General features: G+C 46.8%; 1 protein-coding gene across 11 annotated transcripts in view; it reads right to left on the bottom strand.

Moving 5' to 3' along the window:
* Positions 1–16,156, bottom strand: part of ENOX1 (ecto-NOX disulfide-thiol exchanger 1) — a 610,449-nt gene extending 594,293 nt beyond the window's left edge. For 7 of the 11 annotated variants that reach the window (XM_019936501.3, XM_073795220.1, XM_019936500.3 and 4 more), the window contains exon 1: positions 15,414–16,154. The gene's annotated coding sequence lies outside the window, so the exon portion shown is untranslated. Of the gene's footprint in view, positions 1–13,468; positions 13,528–15,413 lie in introns of all 11 variants that reach the window. The other 4 variants (XM_073795221.1, XM_073795223.1, XM_073795219.1 and 1 more) reach the window with 3 other exon arrangements.
* Between the last annotated feature and the right edge of the window lie 1,397 nt (positions 16,157–17,553).

Below are 17,553 nucleotides of genomic sequence, written 5' to 3'. Positions count from 1 at the left end.
AATCAGAACATTGCCCTGGTCACTTTTTTTAACTAATTAATTAATTTATTTGGCTGCGACATGGGGGAATCTTTAGCTGCCGCATGCATGTGGAATCTAGTTCCCTGACCAGGGATCGAACCCGGGCCCCTTGCACTGGGAGTGCGAAGTCTTAACCACTGGACCACCAGGGAAGTCCCTGCCCTGGTCATTTAACCTAAAATGGTCCAAGTAGAAGGAAGCCAGGATTTTTTTTTTTTAATGATTTGTTTGTTTGATGATTAGGTGAAGCTCTCTTTCTCTGGACAGTGAATGGGCCCCTAGAACCACAGCTATTTTGCCACCATGAGGAGCATGAAAAAGAGCAGGAAAGAGAAAATTATAAAGAAAGAAATCCTAAATCCCAACTAAATCATGCCTGAAGACCCTACCTACTGGATTTTTCAGTATGTTCCTATTATCTAAGCTAGTTTGCCCTGGGATTTGCATTACTTACAATGAAAAGCATCTAATACAACTATTCGGTCATTAAAAAGATGAGATATAGGGCTTCCCTGGTGGCACAGTGGTTGAGAGTCCGCCTGCCGATGCAGGGGACATGGGCTCGTGCCCCAGTCCGGGAAGATCCCACATGCCGCGGAGCGGCTGGGCCCGTGAGCTATGGCCGCAGAGCCTGCGCGTCCGGAGTGCTCCACAACGGGAGAGGCCACAACACTGAGAGACCCGCGTACCGCAAAAAAAAAAAAAAAAAAGATGAGATATATTTGTTGACATGGCAAGATGCCCAGAACATGTCATTAGAACAACATAGCAGATTACAGAATAGCATGTACAGCAAAATTCCATTTATTTAGAATTTTATCTGTATCTTGTGTGTGTATGTACGTGTGTATATGTAATATATATGTGTGTGTGTGTATACATATATATATATATTTATATGTATACACACACAGAGAGACAGAGAAAGACAGACAGAGACAGAGAGATATTCCTCGAAGAATTTTACTAAAATGTCAGCAATGGTTAACTGTATTATTTCCGAAGAATTTTCCTTTCCTTTTTGTATTCTTGTATAGTGTTTGCTCTCGTACAACAACATGCATTTTGGGGGGAGGGGCCGCAGAAAAATCAAGCTTTAAACAAAGCTGGCTATTTACTGATTCTGTTTCCCTCTAGTGTGAAAGAAGGGGACGGCTTTGCCTCATATCCCTCTCCAAACTGAAGTGTTCCGAGGGGGGGAAAAAAAAATTGAAGATGCTACCCAGGCACTCAAAATATTATTTCATTATAAAATTCCATGACAAAGCAATGAAACTGCTTTAAGATCTGAATTTGTACATGCTGAAAAAGAAACACAGCCAGAGGTGCCTAAGTGTCTTTCTAGAAGAGTGGAAATGATATTAATCAAAAGGAAACATCTTCTTAAAGAAGCTGAGCACTTCATTTTCCGAAAAGGGAAAGCGGCAGGGGCGGGAGGGCGGGAGGTGGAGAGAGGGTAACACACGTGACAGTGAGCACAGAAAGTACCCAGGGGCGGCTGGTGTGGGGTGCTACCATGCTGACATGCAGAGGGTTCAGCCCTTCGCTGCTGCTGGACATCCATACCCTTTGCTCATGGGGAAGACCTCCCACCCCAAAACCTAACCCCACTCCTCAGCAGTGGAGGACGATTACAGTCACTTTAAATCACTTCAAGCCAACTAGAAAACCGGATGCTCTCTGTGAGCTTTTTCAGTTCTAAAGGTATAATTTAACCAAACATATTACATAAATTGTTGGGAGGACGAGGATTATCTGAAAGGTCCAAACACCACTAGGATAGAAACATCTGAGCGGCTTAGACTTGGCTCGAAGTGACATCTCTGAGAGGAAGAACTGGGTTAGAAAAACGTACCGAAGGCAAATGGGAAACAGAAGTCAAAGACAAAAACCTTGATCTGTTTATTGGTGATTTTTACTACAGCTTGTAGGATTTTCTGACAATAAAGTCTCAGAAACTCTGGCTCTAAAATCAGTTAAGTAAACATCTCTTCGAAGTAGCAGGAATCTTGTAGATATAAGGTGACTCCAAAAATACTAGGATGGTTTGTTTTAGAAGTTAATTTCCTGCACGTGTTTCTTTTACAATAAATTACTATATTGTACCTACACTGTATTTCATGATAATGCCATGGCTCACAGTCAGTCACCGTTTAATTCTGGGAGAGTCCCAACACTCCACGAAAGGAAAGAATCAAAGATAAACACCACCCATAAAATTGTCTATATTACACATCTGCCTTTGGGATCAAGTTAAAGATACATCTCTGGAAAGCATCCCTCCCACTCAAAATCACAAGCATGCCCTAGGTTATCCATTTGTCTATTCTGTGTCTCGTTCTAACTCATCCCACTTGGATGGACTGTTGGCCGCCTTCAACCTGAAAGGGCATCAGAATGAGAAAGAAGACACTGAGTGGTTCTCACACCTCAGTTCCAGTAAGAAGCCCCTTAGGGACCCTCTTCAGTCCTTCTGCATCAGTATCTTGAGGTGGGCTTAAGAAGCTGTACTTTTAACAAGCATCCTACATAGATCTAAACAGGGTACGGATCACCCTTTGGGGAAGAGTGACGTAGGTTATTACAAGGTGACCAAATCCCTTAACAGATCATCAAACCCGATTAGATGACTCTCCTTGGATCATTCCATCCTTCTCCACATCTATGGTCACTACTCTTGCCCCTTGTCCAGGAGGTCATTACCACCACCTCTCCCTGGAGTTGACCCCAGTTTCCAAGTTGGTTGTCTTGCTTCCGCTCTTGCCCTCTCCGATTCCTTCTCCAGAAACTTGCCAGAAAGATCTTCCACACTACAGATCGCACCACGTGACTCCCCCCGAAACCCTTCAATAACTGCTTAGTGGGTAGGGATTTCCATTCCTGGTGATGAAAATGTTTTAGAATAGACACAGGTGGCAACTGCACAACACTGTGAATATACTAAATGCCACTGAATGGTTCACTTTAAAATGGTTCACCTTATGTTGTATAAGTTTCACCCCAATTTAAAGAAAAAGAAAAAAGAAAAACAAAACAAAAACTTTTCAATGGCGCCCCACTGCACTTAGGCTAAAATTCAAAGTCCTCAGCCTGGCCTGGTAGGTCTGGCATCATCAGGCCCTAACCTACATCCCAGAGCCTTATTCCAGCCACTGTCACCCTCACTCTCTGCACTCCAGCCGCACTGGCTATCTTCCAGTGACTCTTTCTCACATCTGGGCCTCATACATGGGACCCTCCCCACCACCTTGCCGTGGGATAACCCCAGTCAACCTTCCGGTCTTAATTTATAAATTACTCTCCCATATAGGCCTTCCCTGACCACCTCATGGTATCCTTTCAGAGAAATCTGGTCTCTTCCAAGAACTTATCATGAGCTCCAATTACATAATGATTTTTGTTTTACTTGATATTTTTTCCAGTAAACTATGGACTCCCAGGAGGACAGGACCAGGGATTTTTGTTCGCTACTGCATTCCCAGAACCTAGTGGGAACCTGGAAACCATAAATACCTACTCATTTGGCACAAAGATTATGTAGCATGCTTTGCTCCAAAAACATTAAATCTCTACTACAAAATGAGTATCGAGCTAGGTCACAATATGATGGGAGATTTAAAATATATATGTCGACATTAATAACTAGATGAGAAAAATCAGAAACTACTTAGGGCCAACTCAACACAGGACAGAGAACACCCACCAGGCACAGAAAGCAACCTCTCTGCCTGCTACGGCACCTGCTTTGTGTTTCTGGACAGAATCAAGTCCCTGATGCTCAAGGAAATGCCTTTTAAAAACTCTCTCCTTGTGCCACTGCACATCGCTGAGTAATAAGGAAAGAAACGGAGGCTGTACCTTTGCAGAAAGATGCAACTGAACTAGGTAAAAGACCAGGCTTCAGATGGAGGTCAGGAGAAACCGCGGGCTGCCCTCACATGGGCACCACTTTCTTGAAGGAAAGTGCATAGAGTCCAACCCAGGAAGAAAGGACCTTCAACTCAGTCTGTTCTGAGGGATTTTTTTTTGAAGGGAAATAGAGGAGAAACTCACATAAGAGCAGCCATAATTGGTATTTTGTTACTAAACAAACTGTTCTTCAGTGATTATAGGTGTGCGAGTGATTTATTCTTTCCAATCTTGCATTTGTATTAACTAGAACCCTAATTTGTCCAAGAGGCTGAAGTGTGTCTTAATTACTTGCCTTCAAAGCTTATGCCCATTTAAAATAAGCTTATTTCTTTTCCATTGTCAGCTCACCCAGAGCCACCTAATCCACAGTCCTCCCACCCAGGTCTCAACACGTGGGATCACCGGGCAGAGGAGAGGCCAGCGAGTGGCCCAGCTCCAAGGACATCCATCTGTGCAAAATCCGGTGCACCAGCCCATAGAACATTCTCCAGCCCTGTTCCCCCTGCAAGGGCAGGAGAACGTCAAGACCTGAGCACATTTACCACCCATGCCATAGGCTATTCTTCTACTTAAACTCTTTTATATAGCGTATAGTATATAAGTATATAAGTATAACTTTACACTTAAACTCTTCTCTCGCCGAAGCTCTGGGCTTTCCCAAGCCCCAGTCCCTAGACCTGGTGGTGAATTTAGAGTAACCCCATGTGTGCTGCAACGCCTGAAGGTACTGCTCCTGACATCTGAGGATGGGGCACCTACAACTGGGTTGTCTGTGCGACCTCTTGGCATCTTAGTCGGAGAGAGCTCGAAAGCCTTCTCCTTGCTCCAACTCCCAGCTCTCCGTGCTTGGCTGGGGACCCCCCGGAGAAGGGACAAAGCTGCCCGATGCGGCCAACTATGGGACCAATATGGGGGCAACCAACAAGACTGCTCTCCGACAGGGGGAGGAGCCTGAACAGAGTCCTTAAGGTAGTGCGCGAGGCCACCACGCCAGCTGGTCACCGGTTCGGCTTCCTCTGACGTGGCTTCTCAATCGGCTTTAGCGTCGAAGGTGCTCCTGGAGTCCTAGCCCCTTCTTCCCAAAGCATCCTTATTAACGTTCTCACCGATGATTCTGTTAGAGAACCACGCGCGCTTCTATAGGAGATGAGGGGGAGGAGCCTGGTAACACATTTAGAAAGCACGCTTGTGCAGGGAAGGGAAGCGCTGGCACAACCAAATCCTTAGGGGGCAGAGGTGTAACCTGTAACCCAGAGGACGCTCGGGAGTGAGTCATGAGACCAACATGTTAATACGGGCATAAGGATATTACCCACGGAGGTAAGGTCAGTAAGAACCACTGGCAGAAACTCAGGTAGAGATGGTGAGTAAAAAGAGGAGCTCAAGGACAGACTAACAAGGACACTAGGAGAGGTTGCCAAAATGCCGAATAAATGTGACAAAGGGAAATCAGTGCTTGGAAAACCAGAGACCAGGAGGGGATGAATAGTCAGTAAAGAGGCTCCTGGTGGGAGGAGTGACGTTCTAAATGCAGGTACTTTCTGCACGATTGGAGCTGGCCAGACTTTCGCAGCGGAAGAAGCCAAAATGTCAGAAAGAGGAAAACGTCATCAGAGTGACACCATGCCCACGCTTTCCGGACCTGGGGACTGTCTAACTAGGAAAATAGGAATCTCTTCAAGTATTTTTCACGGAGGAAATTTACGAGAGAGAATTGGTTACTCAGGTGATGGGGGAGCAGGGAGCCTACACGTGACAGTGAGATAATCCAGAGATCAGCAAGGGCAGGTAGCTGCCGCCTTGCCTAGGCTGACAACAGACAACGGAAGGAGGGGCTGCTGCTGGAGTCCACGGGCCAAGGTCACTTGTGAGCAGCTAGAACCAGAGGAGGTCTGTCAAGCATGAGTGGTGCTACCGGGGAGGGATTCCCTCCGCCCGGGAACGCCGCGCGAAGCTGGAGGAAAGAAAAAAATACCCTCCCTGGCTTTGCCCTTCTCCCTGCTGTCTCCCACGTGCCTTCCACGGGCTGAACACAGCAAGCCAGCTGACTCGGAAACCTGGGTGAACAGTCTGCAGGGGTGAGCCTCCGGCGCACGGAGGGGAAGTGGGGGGGAAGGCCAGGAAGCCTGGGGCAAGGGCCAGGAGTCACAGCCAGCTGTAATAAGCAAGCCTCTTTCCCAACAGATACACTTTTAAAAGGTTTGTTTACTGCCATATAATGGTCACACAGGAATAAATTAAGTGGAAGCCATACCTGCCGGACTGGCCTATTGACCTTCCTGCTGCGTGCAGGTGACCCTGATCTACTCTGCACAGTCCCCGAGCTGCAAGGGTTGGGGGGGTTTATTCTATAGTTAATACCCTTTCTTCAGTTACAATTAATCCAAGACTAGTCATAAAAAGTGCATTTTTTCCCCCAAAATCCTAGGGGGAAAAGGTTCTTTGAAAAAATTTTAAAATATAAGTATTTAATAGGAGAAAATATACGCATGCACGCCTGGGCCCACACACCCACAAACGAGTACAGGCGAAACTGGGGAAACCTGACCAAGACTGGTGGACCGCAGCGATCCATGTCCTGGTTGCGATGCTGCCCTATAGGTTCGCAAGACATTACCACAGCGGGGAAATGGGTAGAGGGTACACAGGCTCTGACCATGTTATTTCTGACAACTGCACATGAATCTGTAATGATCTCCAAATAAAAAGTTTAATTAAAAACTATCATAAACATGTGCCTACTCTTCTAAATTAATAAGGCCTCTTCCTTGCCACCGTGTTTCACCCATACTGTCTCCAGTCTGTACACTCACAAGCGCAGTGTTTCTACCGTCAGGACTCTGATCTCCCAGTGAAGCAAGGCCCAGTAAACTCTGTGTTGGCCCCCTCTACAACTTCTCAGAATTCCGTCTTCTCTTTGTCATTGGCTCAGTGCTACTTCTGCAGAAATATGACGGTGCTAGGTTGCTCCTGTTTGATTATTCAGGCTTTGCCTTTCTGACTGCAGACGGAGCCAGGACCTTAGTCTTCATGCACGGGACAATTAGGAGACTGCCTGATCTTATTTCAGATCAGCTAACAAGCCTTAACCTGCTCATTTCATGATTAAGAATTCATTTCAAAACCGCTCTCTTCCTGGATGCATGCTTCCCTTCTCCCACCCTCCACACCCTTTGATCTTTGGGAGCTGGTGGCCTAAGACCTAAGGCTGGTGGCCTCCTGGTGGCAGGAGAAACTGCAGAAAAAAGCCTGGCACTTTGACAGACCAAGAGGAAAGAGCCAGCCCACTCCCAGCTACCACTCATTCACTTAGCTAAAATACAGGCTACGGGAGAAGCGGGGAAAACAATAGATAGAAGTGCCTGCTAGGTCTTCCAGAAACTGATGCTGGATGAAAATCCCTTCTTAGCCAAGAGTATGACGGGAAAAAATCACTATTCATTGCAAAATGGACATGCGCTACAGACGTCTCTCCAACTTTCCTCTACCACTCCACGAATCCCGCCAGTAAAATATAACTTTCTTCCCTTAATGATCTGGTGGTAAATTATTTATATGCTTCAGTTTATCTTTCTGTCTTCTTTTATTTATGCCCAGAACTGTACTACTTAACTCTAGAGAGCCTGACCACGATTACAGGCAAGGCAGAGGCGTCTCAGCCCTTTAGGGCGTATCGAGCTGGAGGGACAGCAGGCCGAGCCGCGGGTGCAGGACTGATGTCTCCGTCTTGGAATGAGCTAAGTGAGTACACATCTCAGGCCTCTTGGTCCTGCTGACTTTTCCAGCCAGCTTCCCACCCAAATCATTCTTGCATCCTTTCCCCATCTCCAGCCTCCCAGTCACAATCTTCTCGGTTTGTCTAGGCACCGCCACCTCCTAGCTGGTCTCCATGCCCCCAACTCTTCCTCTGTCAATCCATTCCCCACACACCTGCCGGCAAGGTCGTTCTCAGCTGCAGATCAAGAGTAACAATGCCCTCACCTTAATTCTTCGGTAGCTCTCTATCACCTGAGGCCGGAGTGCCCAAATTTGCCTAATGAAGAAAACCAGTGGGGGCATTATTTTAAAAATAAATGAAGCAGATTCTTCAGTATCTTACGTTGGGTTTCTCCAGAAACAGACCTTGAGACAGAATTTATTTACGTTTTTCCTTTTTTTTTTTCTTTTGGCCATACTGCGTGGCATGCGGAACTTCCCTAACCAGGGATGGAACCCGGGTCCCCTGCAGTGGAAGCTCGGAGTCTTAACTACTGGACCACCAGGGAAGTCCATGAAAGAATTTCAATGCAAGCTATTCATCTGGGAGGGGATCCTAGGAAGGACTAGTACGGGAAAGGAAGGCAGCCAAGAAAGCCCAGATTATCTAGCAGACGGCCACCGTGGGCAATATCATCAGTCTCACTAGGGGATCCTGGGACACAGCGTAGGACACACATCAGTCTCTGCACCCGATGGGCCAAGATGCTAGGGTACTGCCACCCAGCTCTCTTCAATCATTGGATGAGGTCCACTCCTGGGGCCATCTAACTTTGCTGCCCTACAGCTGCCCCACATGTGACAGAGAAAGCCCTCAGGTGGAGAACAGTAGGTGCTTGCAGAAGAATTCTGCAGATGTGCGTGGGAGCAGTGAGCATCCGGGCATATGAATGTGTCTACTCGACTTGGCGTGTCCTTGAAGAGTCTGATTTCGGGGGGCCGGGGTTGGGACCCAGGAATCAGTACTGTGGCAAGAACGGGAAGATTGTGAAACACTGACCCATATCATAAAATTCCAAATCTTTGATGGGTCTTACTAGTTCTTCCATGGTCTGCCCCCTGCCCTGTTCTCCAAACCTCCTCCCCCTTCCCTCCCCGCAGCACAGTCACTTGTAAACCACACTGAATTTGCGCACTTCCTGCAAGTCTTCCCTGTAGGCAGCATATTCTCTGCTACAAGCAGGAACTGTGCCTTAATAATCTCTATGATCTCCAAAGCCAGATACTATGCCAGTCATACAGTAAATGCTCCATAAATGTTTGTTAAAGAAATCAGCCTAAAAGGAACTAGTATGGTATTACTTACATAGGTTCTGTGGACATAACTATCTTCCCTCTCTCTCAAAATAGTAGTAAAATGAAACAAATATCTATTGAGCACCTAATATATGGAAGACACTCAGGAATCCCTCCAGAAAAGCTCTATAACCTTTGATCAGCATACACCTTAACAGACACTTGCTGCTACAAAACTGTGAATTAAACCCTACAAGCGAGACAAACAACGGAGGTAGTGGTGGAAAGGTGAAGGATGCTTTACGGGGAACTGGAAGCCTGTCAGGCTTTACCCTACCTGGAGATTCTGCCAGGGCTGTCCCCAGAGACACGGTCGCCCTTCACATACTTCACAAAGATGGAGCAGGATGAAGAAGAAAGTCTTATTTCAATGCCACTGATCTCTCAGGATTAAGACTTCTTCCAATCACCAGAAATTTGGTACCTGGGACCTCGATGGTAACTCTGGGCTCTATCCCTTAAATGCACACAGCTTCTGTGGTTTTCAAGCTACTCAAGGTGCTCTCTTACAAACCAAAGCAGAGGTCTGGACAGTCGGAGTCACTAAAGACCTCATCGGCGGCTTTTCTCCCCGTCTGGGTTGTTAACCACAGCGCCCTGGCCACACTCCAGTCTGGATAATTACACGGGGGGGAACAGATTTCACCCTCCAGCTCCAGCTAAATAAAGTATTCCTTCGGCCCAGCTGCCGTTACCTTTGTTATGCTGCTGTGGGCTATTAAAGTGCTCTTCTGTACTTAGGATGGCTGTATTTGTGCAAAATCAATACCCTTGATATAATTTTCTACACCAACAAGAAGTATATTCCAAAATATCACCGGCTAAGTTAGTTGTTTTGACATGTTTTTATACACGGCCAGAAACAATTAGAAAAGTACAATCATTTCTCCTCCATTTCCCCAACTTTTGCTATTCATGCAGATACAGACTGAAATATTTGCAGCATCACATAAAGGAGGCGGCAGGTGCATACTCCACAAAATACACACTAAGTGTCTACCACGTGGCAGGCTCTGTTGCGGGTACTGTTGTAAGGGTCATGGGTTATGTTCTCAGCATAAACTTGAAATTTTTCCAAAGGGAATAATTCAATTTAATTCTTCCTCTGCTGCTACGTTTCTGAGAATCTGAATATACCAGCTTTACTTAAAATCTATCATATACAAGTCTCCCAATCAAATACTATTTCCATCTACTCTTTACAAAAAAAAAGAATCTACAGGACCTTAAACTCAATGTGTATGTGGGTGGGTGTGGAAGTATATGTGTGTCTAAGAGTGAGAAAATATGCTTTCTTGGCCAGCCTGAAGGGCAGCAAATGGGATGCTGCTTGGATAAATATTTATTTGTTTGCTTGTTTAGCAATCATCCTATTTGTGTGGGTGAGAGTTTACAGGTTATAATAGCAGAAGCTGACATAAGGGAATGGAAAACGCAAATATCTCTTGTTTAAACCTCTTTACTGTATGAAAAAAATACAAATCAGGCCCTTTGGTGCTCTATCGTTAGGATGAAAACCATGAAAAGGAAAAGAATGCAAACACGTACGCATACATACTCTCTTGAACATGAAGAGAGGAGAGGAAAGTTCATTAAATTTCAAGATTCCAGTGGAATAAATTAAATGTATGAAGTACAGGATATTTAACATCATGCCACGCAAAGAGAAATGGTTCTGAATTTTTAAAAATAATAATAACCTTAAAATTCAGATTAATCCTAGGGGATCCAAAGCAAGCACTTGTCCTGAACAAACTACAACCAGACTGTGAAAAATGATTTTAAAAATCAGTGACGTTCACTTGAAATCTGCGAAATTATTATTCTGCTTGGAAATCCTTCGAGCTAGAACAAGTTAACAGCAGACTTCTAAAACTAGGTTAAACATGCTGTAAATCAATTTATTTCCCCTACAAATCTGCTACAGTGCATGCTTTTCTGGTGAAAATGGCTCTGCAATGGTACTTAATACTGTCACTACACTGTTTCTCCAACCAGTCCAATCCAAGTTCCTCTTCCAGTTAAGGTGTATTAAAGTTCAATGACTACCTTTGTCATAAATAATAAATAACAGAATACAGATTCTTTAAAATAGCATAAGGAACCTCAAAATGTATCACACATGCAATGCATTGCCTAAGTTTAGAAAAAAGCCTTAATAATGCACATGTGATCCAAGTTCGCCATCCAGTACTCCATTCATTATCATTTCAGAGTTCAGAGGCACTATTGCCATCTCTCACAGATAGATGAGTTGTCCTCCACAAGCAGGCTTCAGGTAACACCTTTGGCAAGACAGCTTTGATAAAAGACTGAAACGAAGATTATGCAGCTACACAGTCTGTCCCATGTACTCTATTTTTTTTTAATTTTTATTTTATATTGGTGCATAGGTGATGAACGATGTTGTGTTACTTTCAGGTGAATCACAGCAAAGTGATTCAGTTATACCTATACATGCATCTATTCTTTTTCAAATTCTTTTCTTATTTAGGTTATTACAAAATATTGAGCAGCGTTCCCTGTGCTATACAGTAGGTCCTTGTTGGTTATCTGCTTTAAATATAGCAGTGTGTACATGTCAATCCCAAACTCCCAATCTATCCACCCTGCCACCCTTCACCCCTGGTAACCATAAATTCGTTCTCTGTGAGTCTGTTTCTGTTTTGTAAGTAAGTTCGTTTGTATCTTTTTTTTTTTTTTTTTTGGGCCCGGATCACTAGATCAAGAGTACATCTAAACAGTACGTCTATCACGTTACAGACAGACCACAAGACGTGATTAATTAGCTGTAACGGTTAAACTCTTGCAGGTATACAAGCTGACCAACACAATCCTCAATCTCATCCCCATTTAAAATTCATTTAGAGAATAATAGATCATTAAAGGTTGTCCAAAGATGTAAACAATTACCAAAGCAAGGGACTGGGCTTCCCCAGTTTGAGGAAAGAGGTGGAAAGTCACAGGACTTTCCGCGACTGAGGGCTGAATACACAATACATCTAAAACCATAATGTAGCCTGGTGTCAACACTGAATTTTGACTCCCAAATATTACTGTATTTTCTAAGTATCTTTATTAGGATAAAAATCTTGGTTACAAATTCTGTGTAAAGAACAAAGAAAGAATAATTTGAGGGAGGAAACAGGAGAAAATTTTTCAAGTGTGACCCAAGGCAAGACATCCTGGAGATGACTCTGTACCCAGGCTCAAATCACAACACCTAACTGTGCCTCAGTGTCCCTTAAAACTAAAGGGTTAGGCTAAAGCATCAGTCTCTGACTCCCTCCCGGCAGTAAAATCCAGTCACCTATTTAGGTATCACAGAGAACTCAAGTTTTTGTAAAATCCTAAGAGCATCTAACGGCAGCAGAAAATGTGCTTACGGTGCTTAATGACTATGAAGGGAAGAATGAGAAGGGTCTAAACAATCCTCCCAGGCTTGCATTTTTCAGTTTATACTATAGGCTTAGGGGGGCAACTGAAATTAGATGCTTCATTTCATCCCACAATACCAATATAATTATTATAATAAAAATTTTAAATGTACATTTTAAAAACATCCCCAAAAGGAAACCACTTCACCTTCCTCAAATGAAAGTTAGTAGATCATCATTTGGAGGGTTGCGATGCTTGAGCTACAGTTATGAGTGTCAGGACGTGGAAGCAGCTGTCACTGCTTTGTTTTTCATTCACAGTAGGTGGTTGCCAAGCAACAAAATACTATTGTCTGTTTCCATGATCTATGGGCCGATTTTACGGGTGATAATGCTTTCCACAGTTTAAAACAGGGCCACCATTTGGACAACGAGAAATGAGAAAAAATTCTAAGGATGACAATAACATATATATAACTAAACACACTGAATGTACCCCCGAATTATGTGTATAAATATATAGCTGTGTGCTGATATACATACATACATTTTGCGTGTGTGTGTGTGTGACTATATATATTTTTGTTCTACCTACTTCCAACCCATCTCAATTTGATAGGCCAAAAACTAGAATCTAAATCCCTGAGGGCAAATCAAAGCATGACCTGGAGATATGAAAACACAGTAAGAATTATTTTCTCAACAATAGCAATAATTACCAATTTGCCAGATGTATCAAATTCTGTCCTTTGAATACAAAGTTCTTCAGTCAGAAAAGTAATTCTACTTATATAAAAATAATAAATGGAAAGCCTTTACTATCTACTTTGGAATCATCAAACATATTTAATATGTCGTTTTACTTCAAATCATCTGCTACCACTGCGTACAAAGATAATAATTCAAGTGGGAATAGTCTGCTTTTCTTTACACCCAAGAATCTTAACATATATTCACTTTTTAAATAATTGAACTGTGCTCCCTGGAATAGCCTCATGTGATTCCCCACTTTGTTTTGATATTGGTCCCTAGGGAATAACAGTCATGCTATGTTGCTCTTGCATATTTCACTAGCTTACAAATAAAATAATGCACAGTGTACTCACTATAAAGTTGTCAACATTAGCTTGCATCAGTTGCTGTTTGTTTTCCACTGACAAGGCTTCTAAAGATAAGAATTACAATATTCTTAGATGTACAGACACAACATCAAAACAGCCTGAAGGAATTAAAGCTGGAAAGTGCTAGAGGCAATCATGCTTTGAAATGAAGAGAAATCAGTGTCACTTACGCACACACATATATTTCTGCAAAGACCCTAAATAATGCCAGAACAGTCTTTGGATTTTATGCAATGCTCGTCCGTCTCCCTTCACAATACCCCAAAGCACTTTAACTATTTAGTGCATCCCTCTAAAGGAGCCTTTGAAATTCACTTTTTGAAATTCATTACCACTTGCAAATCGATATATCGCAAGAAACTGGAATAAGCAAAACCCATTACGTGGATTGACATTATTACTATAAAATATATCAAAAGGGCAACGTTAGCAAGACAGAAACAAAGTGTGTTAAATAATGAACTGCATACTAGTCAAAATTACTTTTCCGGACAGAGCCATCTTCAGCAAAACGCTCCCGGGAGCGCCCATCCGGGTTTCTCCTTCACGTCTCACCCCACACATGACCCACTTCCTTCTCCCTCAGCTTCTCAAGGTTGCTCACCTGTGTCTGGCCCTCACCAAAAAACAATTTCCTTCTCACTTTCTCCACCCTCTTCATAACCATTAGGCACCCATTGCTTTCTCCAAACTACCGGACTCAAATCTGCAGCCCAGTTTGCCACGAACCTCCCCATAAGCACTTGTTTCCCTCATCCTTCTAGATCTGCTTTAAAAATCGCCACCACCGAGCAAATACAATATTAATAAAAATAAGGTTACAAGCCATTTTTTTCTTTTAATGTCACAGCAGCAAAATGTTGAGAAAAAAACAGAAAAGGAGAAAAGCAGGAGCGCATTTGGAGGAAGGCGGGTGAGAGCGTAGTTATACACAATAGGACGAGAGGATCCAACCGAGCCCCGCTTCCCCACCTGTCGACCCCAACTTCCCCCATGTGCGCGCCGCGGGATGACAACCACAACACTCCAAACCACCCCCCCGGAAAGGAGGCGGGGTTACGCCTTCAGCCAATCAGGACCCGCAAGCCCCAGGTGTCCAACCTATGGGGTGGCCGTGGCAGTGCAGGGGGAGGACGTGGGGTGGTCGGGGAGGGGCGGCGTCCGTGGGAGGCGCGCACGTGTGGAGTCCGGAGAAGTGGGGAGGCGGCAGGCGTCCGGCTACCGAGGCGTAGGCTCTGCACCCTGGCAGCCGCTGAGTCCTGCTGCCCAATGCCTCTCTTGCCTCGGGCTGGACCGGGCCTCCCGCCGAGGAAAACCAGTCCACTGTGTCTGAGTTCCCCGAATAAGGGGACAGTCACAAATAACAACAATAGTACCTAGTTCAGACAAGGCGGGGAGGAAAGTTTCCGGCCCGCACCCAGAGGAGTCCGCCACGGCTGGGAGAAGGGATGCAGGGCGGGAGGGTGACAACCGGGAAAGAAGAGAGCAGTGGGAGGGCTGCGCGAGCAGGACGCGAACCCGGGTGCGGTTCAGGGGGCGGCGGGCAGCGGGGTGCGCTGTCCAAGGTGCACGGGAGGTGGTAGGCGCGCGGCGGGCGCGGAGCCCGCAGCCAACACTAGCTGGCGGCGCGGGGGAGAGCTGAGAATAGCTGTCTGGGGCGCCAGGCGCCCCCAGGCTCGTAAAAGTCACCCGGCTGGAGCTGAGGTAGGGAGGGGAAGGGCGCGGGGGGCTGCGGTGAAGCCCCCACGGTCCCCTGCCCCCCTCCCTACCGGCCTCACCTCTAGCTCCATTCCCCTCCCCCCGAGCCCACTCCCCTCCGAGCCTCTGTCCTGGTGCCGCGGCGGCGGCAGCAGCAGCGGCGGCGGGACCGCGGAACCCTCGCTCCGAGCCTGGACGCCCCGGGGATGCTGCGGGCCCCGGAGCAGCTTACCTGGGGCTGCGGTACCGGTAGCGAAGGCAGCCAGCCGCGCGGACTCGGGCGCGGCGCGGCTCCTCCTCGCCTCGGCGTCCTCCTTCTCCGCTTCTCCCCGGACTCGGTCCAGGGCACGGAGCTCTGAGACCGCGCCGGGCTGCAGCTACCTTTCCCACCGCCGCCTCGGCCGCGCTACCGCAGACAGAGGACGCCCAGTGGCGGCTGGAAGCCTGTGTGAGTAGCGGCGCCGGAGAGAGTGGGATCTGCTGAGAGGCGCTGGAGACTCCGCGGCTCAGGGCGCGCGGCCGTGCGCACGCGCGCCGGCGAGTGTGAGTGTGTGTGTGTGAGCGAGCGTGCGCGCGCGCGCCCACGGGAAGGGGGAGTCGCGAGGGGAGAGGGAGAGAGGCCGAGAGACACTCGCAGGGACCGAGGCGAAATTCTTCGCCCTCGGAAATCCGTAAACCAGGGAAAAGAGGATCGAACGTGCGTGTGGCCCGGGGGAGCTGCCCGCGGGGCGGTGGCAGAGGAGGAGGGGAAGGCAGCGCGGCGCGCGCGGGCTCCAAATCCGAGCTGGGCTGGGCCGAGCGGAACGCGCAGCCACCGATGCAGCAGAGGCGGCGCCCGCAGCCCACTGTCGCGCTGCTCCCTCTAGGGAGGGGCCGGGCCGCTCGCTCCCGCCACCGCCGCTGTCCGGACTTCTCGGCTGGGCGCGTGGGGACGGGGATCGAGCCCCCACCGTGGCCACCGCAGCCTTGGAGGCGCTCGGCCTGCTGAGGGGCCGAGCGGGGAACCCGGCGCACGTGGCCGATTACCGGCTGGAGCCGGCGCGTGCAAGAGCTGCGGGCGTGGAGTGGGCGGTGGAACCCGTTGGAGCGCGGCCTGCCGCCTAGACTGGGTAGAGGAAGCCGGGCGGGGGAGCGAGGGTGAGGCCGGTCAAGGGTGCGGTCAGCAGGCACAGTCGAGGGTTGTGAGGGCTTCCACTCCGGGCGGAATGTTGCCTTTTTTCCTCCTCGGAGGCCACTTTTCCTCGAAGTTATCCACTTCCCAGGTAAAAGTGCCGGCTTCCTCTTTGTTCGGATTCAGCTAACTGTGCAGGCATCCGACTTCTTTGAAGTCCGGCTTCTCCAAGAACCGGCCAGCCTGGCGCCGCTCTTGGCCCTTTAAACCTCTACTCTCTCATTCAGCCAAGCTACAGTGTATACCATAGAAATAAAATTTTCAGGCACATTTACGTGCCCTTTCTCCTAAAAGACTTATTGTCCTAGCGGTATTCTTGTCCATGCTTGTTTTAAATTCTGAATGCACTTTTATTCCCTCAAGAATTTCTTAAAGGGTCATAAGGTCTGGTTGATACTTGAAATACCCTTCCTGGCAAGAATCCTCGGGCAGGGGTGGGGGCAGGGTTTGTGTTTCGTACACTTTTGCATGCCCTCCAGTACTGAGCCCAGCACCGTGTACTTTGTGTGTTCTCTATAAATGCTGAATGAATGACATTGTTTTCTAGCTTCACATGTCCTGAAGGCGAAGACTTGGATGCTGGGAAAGTCATTACCACCCCACCAGGCTTGCTTGATTTTAACTTATACCATTTCCCTGTGTGTGACTATTTTCCCCTTTGTCGGCCAGAGCCCCAGTGCAAAGAATGACAGCAGAGAGTACTGACCCATTGTGCAGTCTCACCAAGGTGCTGGCAGAGATCACTCTGCAGAGAACCCGATGGGGCACCTGGGTGTGAGAAGGCTAAAGCGTGCTTCATTTCAATCCTGGGGGAATCCAGTCTCTCAACATGAAAGTCACATTTCATTAGCAGTTTATAATGTCTTGTCTAGAGTAGAAGGGCAGGAAAAGAGGTTTAAGAGAAATGCACGTTTCTAATAGCTTGTCGGGTACAAGATTTTCTCTTGTAAAGAGCATTACTTAATGGCTACTTGCCTATACATGCAGGGTCACCCCAGACTACTAATTCTGCTGTAGCACCAAGCCCACATCCTTCAACCTTGGTATTTCTACAGTCATCCTCTTAGAAGCAAAAGTCCTCGATTTTACATTCCATGCTAAATTTCAGTCCCTTTGAACTCAGGCTCTTCTATGAGCTGCTTCTCTCTCCACTCATGATATCACAGCTTTGAAATAGAACTGAAATAAAGTGAAAATTAAA

Source organism: Tursiops truncatus, chromosome 18 (assembly GCF_011762595.2).
Source record: "Tursiops truncatus isolate mTurTru1 chromosome 18, mTurTru1.mat.Y, whole genome shotgun sequence".
Lineage (NCBI taxonomy): Eukaryota > Metazoa > Chordata > Mammalia > Artiodactyla > Delphinidae > Tursiops > Tursiops truncatus.
This window is presented reverse-complemented; position numbering and strand designations above follow the sequence as displayed.